Source organism: Bubalus bubalis, chromosome 21 (assembly GCF_019923935.1).
Source record: "Bubalus bubalis isolate 160015118507 breed Murrah chromosome 21, NDDB_SH_1, whole genome shotgun sequence".
In the NCBI taxonomy this organism is placed as follows: Eukaryota; Metazoa; Chordata; class Mammalia; order Artiodactyla; family Bovidae; genus Bubalus; species Bubalus bubalis.
In genome coordinates this window covers 23173951-23179952 of record NC_059177.1, presented here as the reverse complement: position 1 = coordinate 23179952, position 6002 = coordinate 23173951, and the positions used below count along the sequence as shown (strand labels likewise).

At 47.1% G+C, this 6002-nt stretch overlaps 1 protein-coding gene across 3 annotated transcripts in view; it reads left to right on the top strand.

Moving 5' to 3' along the window:
* The first annotated feature begins 301 nt into the window (after positions 1-301).
* TRNT1 (tRNA nucleotidyl transferase 1) overlaps positions 302-6002 on the top strand; it is a 95945-nt gene continuing 90244 nt past the window's right edge. The window contains exon 1 of one of the 3 annotated variants that reach the window (XM_044934068.2): positions 302-379. The gene's annotated coding sequence lies outside the window, so the exon portion shown is untranslated. Of the gene's footprint in view, positions 380-407; positions 432-6002 lie in introns of those variants that run through there. The other 2 variants (XM_044934069.2, XM_044934067.2) reach the window with 2 other exon arrangements.

Sequence of the window (6002 nt, the reverse complement as noted above, 5' to 3'; positions counted from 1 at the left end):
TGACCCCTTAACCGAGGCTAGTATGTGTGTGTCCAAGGAACTAGAGCTACTGGCTCTCACAGCTGAAAAGGTTTAAGGATCCAGCTCTTTAAGAAGAATCTGGCCGACCTCTGAACTGTGAACGTCATTGACTTAAGCGTTGATTTCTTTCTCACAGTTTTCCCTCAGGCTGATGCATTTTCATTCATTTTTATCACCTAGCAGGGGCAAATCTTGGGTTTTAATTTTAATAAATGAAACAAAACTGATAACCCACCTTTATTGGGAAAAGAGGCCATCGGAACATTAAAATAAGGCACGTGGGTCACGTGAGCGGAAGGGGTGGTCCCAGCTCCCGGAAGCTCGGTTCTCAGCAGAGGCTCAGGCTGCCCAGGTGAAGGTAGGCCCACGAGGTTGGGGCAGGCGTTCCTGAGGGGAGAGTGATGCCAACTGTGAGTTCCTATTCTTTTTTTCCCCATTCCTTAGATTGTTTTTATTTTTGGCTTCGCTGGGTCTGTTGCTGCTGGCGCTTTCTGCAGTTGTGGCTAGCGGGCCTCTCGCACTGGCATCTCTGGTTGTGGGGCTCGGACCCTAGTGCCCCGGCTCAGTAGTTGCTCCAAGGCATGTGGAATATTCCCGAAGCAGGAATGGAGCCTGTGTGGCTTGCATTGGCTGGCCGACTCTTAACCACTGGACTGCTAAGGAGGTGGTTACTTCTTTATTAAAATCTAGAGATGATTTAATTTCTCCCGTCCCCACGCAGCTTTAATAAAGTGAGTCTGCTGCTTCGAGTTTGGTTCGTTTGGTCTGATGTGAATATAGTTTTCTCTTCTGGATTACGCTTAAGAAACTACCTTTCTTTTTTCATTGTCTAAGTTCTGCCAGTTCCTACCCTGCTGTTAAGCACACGGTGATAAACAGGGCCGTCTTCTCAACCTCGGCATGTTTCGACTTCAAACGAGACAGGAGAAGTTTAAATAATATAAGTGATAAAAGTAGCATCCAACAGAAGGTACCTGGGGAACAGAGACTTCCTGGTGGCAAAGAGCCGAAACTTAGAAAATAAACTGTCAACAAGATGGGCGTGGGGAGAGGGGGGAAAGGGGTTGGTGGATGGAAAGGCTTTTCTGTCGGAGAAAGCTTTGGCGGAGGCTCGGAGGTATTTGAGGGACATGGTGCTTGTGATAGAGGGGTGCTCCCTGGTGATGTGGGTGGAGAGATGATGGAGGAGCCAAGTCAGAGGGGGCTTTGTTTTAAAAGGAGCTTGAACTTGAAGGTGCTGGAGTTATTTAAGCGTTTTGGACGGGGGCTGAGCTCTGCAGATGCCCTTTTGCTTAGATGCTTCAAAGAAAGGCAGTACTGGAGGCCAGGATATTGAGAGGGTCGTAGCTCAGAGATGATGCAGACAAGGGTGAGAACACAGAATGCCAAGATTTGGGGGTGGAAATGAGATGTGCTCATGTTCAGTTTGCAGATGGACAATTCACTATCAATTAAAGGTTGCTCGTTCTGAACCGCGTTTACATTCACATCTGTTGCCTTAAAAAGAGGGATACTGGTGGGAGAAATAAGGGTCAGTCTTTAAAAGGGAATGGTTTTCGAAAAGTTGGAACTCTGGAACATGGTTTGTCGTCGGTGACAGCAGGAATCCCTGCACAGGTGGAGACCCTTGGGCTGACACGAAGTCTATTCTAATCAGACTTTCCACCTTCACTTGTGCCATCCAAGACTGTTTTCGGTTCTCTGTTCTCACTTCCACATATCTACTTTTTTCCTTAACAAATTAGCACCTAAGGTTTATTAATTCCACCAGCAGATGGTCCTGACACATACAGGCCTCCCTGTGAAAACGTTTGGATTTTTAATCAGGATGTTTTCTGCCCACACAGAGTTCCTCCCCAGGCTGCATCAATAGCAGCAGTCCTTGAGGCCTTTCAATAAGGCCCAGGTTGCCGAGCTGCTGGCAAACTGCCCTTCCCCCTCCAGTCTCCCCAGTGCATCCCAAATACTGAAGAGATGGGCTGAAATCCTTATTGGAAAGGCTGTCATGCAGAACCACTGTTGTTCTGAGCCTGTGACTGTAAAGGCTCTTGGGAGGAAGGTAGCTGTCCACCCTCCTGGCAATTGATGGAAAGAGATGAGTGCCCACGGCTAATCCACCTGCTGATGAGGGTGTTTACTGTGAAGTGCTCACACTGATTTGCCATGACATGGTAGTAAAAACAGAACACACCAGTAAAAACCCAAGTCCTTGCTATGGCAACTTACACATTACAACATAGCCACATCGTCAGCAGAGAGAGACCCAGGCAACATCAGCCAGGTGGCCAGGCACACACGGGTCTCCTGGTTATTTCCAATCAGGTTCATATTAGACACCTGTCTCTTCTCCATGCTTTTATTTTAGGCCTTGATGATATCTGCCAAATAGTATTTAGTTCTAGCTATCTGCAAGGATCTGTGCCAAGGTGGCGAGAGGGCTTAAGAGGATCCAGTAAACATTTACCCTTCTAAGAGTCAGGGACTGTCCCAGATGCTGCAGATAAAAAATACATTTCATATGAGCCCCATCATCCTGGATGGTACATCCTATAGCAGGGGTTCTCAACCTCTGGGATCTAATGCCTAATGATCTAAGGTGGTGCTGATGTAATAATGATAGAAATAAAGTGCACAATGAGTGTTATGCACTTGAATCATCCTAAAACTATCCCTCCCCATCCCCAGCCCCAATCTGTGGAAAAATTGTTCTTCCACAAAACCAGTCTCTGGTGCCTGAAAGCTTAGGGACTGCTGTTAATCACTCTGAAAGAGGGGCTGAGACCGAGAATGCAGCCCCAGAGACAGGATCAACCCAAATCTGCCTTTGAAGGCTTGGCGGAGGGAAGAGGGGTACAGGTCCCCAAAGACTGAGTGTGAGTTCCACAAGCTGGAGGAGGAAGGGTCAAACCCACTGGAGTCTAACCCACTGTGGAAACACATGGTCTACTCTCTGCTACCCCAGCCTCTCATACCCTGATATCAGATGGTGATACAGGCTCAGTTCAGTTCAGTTGCTCAGTCGTGTCCAACTCTTTGCGACCAGATGCATCGCAGCACGCCAGGCCTCCCTGTCCATCATCAACTCTCGGAGTTCACCCAGACTCACATCCATCGAGTCAGTGATGCTATTCAGCCATCTCATCCTCTGCCGTCCCCTTCTCCTCCTGCCCCCAATCCCTCCCAGCATCAGAGTCTTTTCCAATGAGTCAACTCTTTGCATGAGGTGGCCAAAGTACTGGAGTTTCAGCTTTAGCATCATTCCTTCCAAAGAAATCCCAGGGCTGATCTCCTTCAGAATGGACTGGTTGGATCTCCTTGCAGTCCAAGGGACTCTCAAGAGTCTTCTCCAACACCACAGTTCAAAAGCATCAATTCTTCGGCGCTCAGCCTTCTTCACAGTCCAACTCTCACATCCATACATGACCACAGGAAAAACCATAGCCTTGACTAGACGAACCTTTGTTGGCAAAGTAATGTCTCTGCTTTTGAATATGCTATCTGCTGCTGCTGCTGCTAAGTCGCTTCAGTCGTGTCCAACTCTGTGCGACCCCATAGACTGCAGCCCACCAGGCTCCCCCGTCCCTGGGATTTCCTTCTCCAATGCATGAAACTGAAAAGTGAAAGTGAAGTCGCTCAGTCGTGCCTGACTCCCAGTGACCCCATGGACTGCAGCCTACCAGCCTCCTCCATCCATGGGATTTTCCAGGCAAGAGTACTGGAGTGGGATGCCATTGCCTTCTCTGCTATCTAGGTTGGTCATAACTTTCCTTCCAAGGAGTAAGCATCTTTTAATTTCATGGCTGCAGTCACCATTGGCAGTGATTTTGGAGCCAAAAAAATAAAGTCTGACAGTGTTTCCACTGTTTCCCCATCTATTTCCCATGAAGTGATGGGACCGGATGCCATGATCTTTGTTTTCTGAATGTTGAGCTTTAAGCCAACTTTTTCACTCTCCACTTTCACTTTCATCAAGAGGCTTTTGAGTTCCTCTTCACTTTCTGCCATAAGGGTGGTGTCATCTGCATATCTGAGGTTATTGATATTTCTCCCGGAAATCTTAATTCCAGTTGTGCTTCTTCCAGTCCAGCGTTTGTCATGATGTACTCTGCATATAAGTTAAATAAGCAGGGTGACAATATACAGCCTTGACTGTATCCTTTTCCTATTTGGAACCAGTCTGTTGTTCCATGTCCAGTTCTAACTGTTGCTTCCTGACCTGCATACAGATTTCTCAAGAGGCAGGTCAGGTGGTCTGGTATTCCCATCTCTTGAAGAATTTTCCACAGTTGATTGTGATCCACACAGTCAAAGGCTTTGGCATAGTCAATAAAGCAGAAAGAGATGTTTTTCTGGAACTCTCTTGCTTTTTCCATGATCCAGCGGATGTTAGCAATTTGATCTCTGATTCCTCTGCCTTTTCTAAAACCAGCTTGAACATCAGGAAGTTCACGGTTCACGTACTGCTGAAGTCTGGCTTGGAGAATTTTGAGCATTACTTTACTAGCGTGTGAGATGAGTGCAACTGTGCGGTAGTTTGAGCATTCTTTGGCATTGCCTTTCTTTGGGATTGGATACAGGCTTGATACTGGATACAGGATTGAAACAGGCTCAGTACCCGGATAATGCTATTGCCGAGGTCAAGGGAGGCAGGTCTGAGGCCAGCGTCTCTCCAGAGGACTAGCCATACTTGGGTGGCTTTCTTCTCATCTAGCCTCTTAGGCAGAGACAGTTTTCACAGTCCTAGGTTTCCAAAACACACACACACACACACACACACACACACACACCCTCCTTGAAAGAGATCAGACATCAAGAAATCAGTTGAAAAGGGGGTAGTTTTGGTCCCCCGACACCCCGCCCCTCCAGTCTTTTCCACTCCTTCAGCTGTTGGTTTTCATTTCAGGTGTATGTGTTCATTTTTGCCACTCTGCATGCCAGTGTCCCCTGCATTGGGAATTCGGAGTCTCAACCACTGTACTCCCAGGGATGTCCTTAATTTTTATTTTGTTATTCTTTGGGGGGATGTCAAATATTGATATTCATCAGAACTACCCAGGGTGATTGTTCTCAAACTGCGGCTGGGAAACCAGCATTGGCATCACCTGAGAACTTATGAGAAACACAGATTCTCAGATACTGCCCAGAACTGCTTAATCACAAACTCTGATTCACTTTAATAACCCCTCTAGCTGATTCTGATATGCTCGTTTGGGAGTGCCTAACATAAGAATAGTACAGGTTCCTGAACACCATTCACAGAGATTCTAGATCAATCAGAATGATCAAATATTTTGCCCATCTTTGCAGCTTCTGCCCTCTTGGTCCCATCCAGGCTTAAGCTTGTTTCCTGACCATCCCCTCTACCTTATTGGGTTCACCTGGGCTTGTGGTCAACCTTCAGTTCAGTTCAGTCACTCAGTCATGTCTGACTCTTTGCCACCCCATGGACTGCAGCATGCCAGGGTTCCCTGTCCATCACGAACTCCTGGAGCTTACTCAAACTCATGTCCATCGGGTCAGTGATGCCATCCAACCATCTCATCCTCCTTCATCCCCTTCTCCTCCTGCTGTCAATCTTTCCCAGTATCAGGGTCTTTTCAGATGAGTCAGTTCTTCACATCAGGTGGCCAAAGTATTGGAGTTTCAGCTTCAACATCAGTCCTTCCAATGAACATTCAGGACTGATTTCCTTTAGGATGGACTGGTTGAATCTCCTTGCAGTTCAAGGGACTCTCAAGAGTCTTCTCCAACAACACAGTTCAAAACCATCCATTCGTTGGTGCTCAGCTTTCTTTACAGTCCAACTCTCACATCCATACATGAACACTGAGAAAAACCATAGCTTTGACTAGACGGACCTTTATTGGAAAAGCAATGTCTTTGCTTTGTAGTATGCTGTCTAGGTCGGTCATCGGAGAAGGCAATGGCACCCCACTCCAGTACTCTTGCCTGGAAAATCCCATGGACGGAGGAGCCTGGTA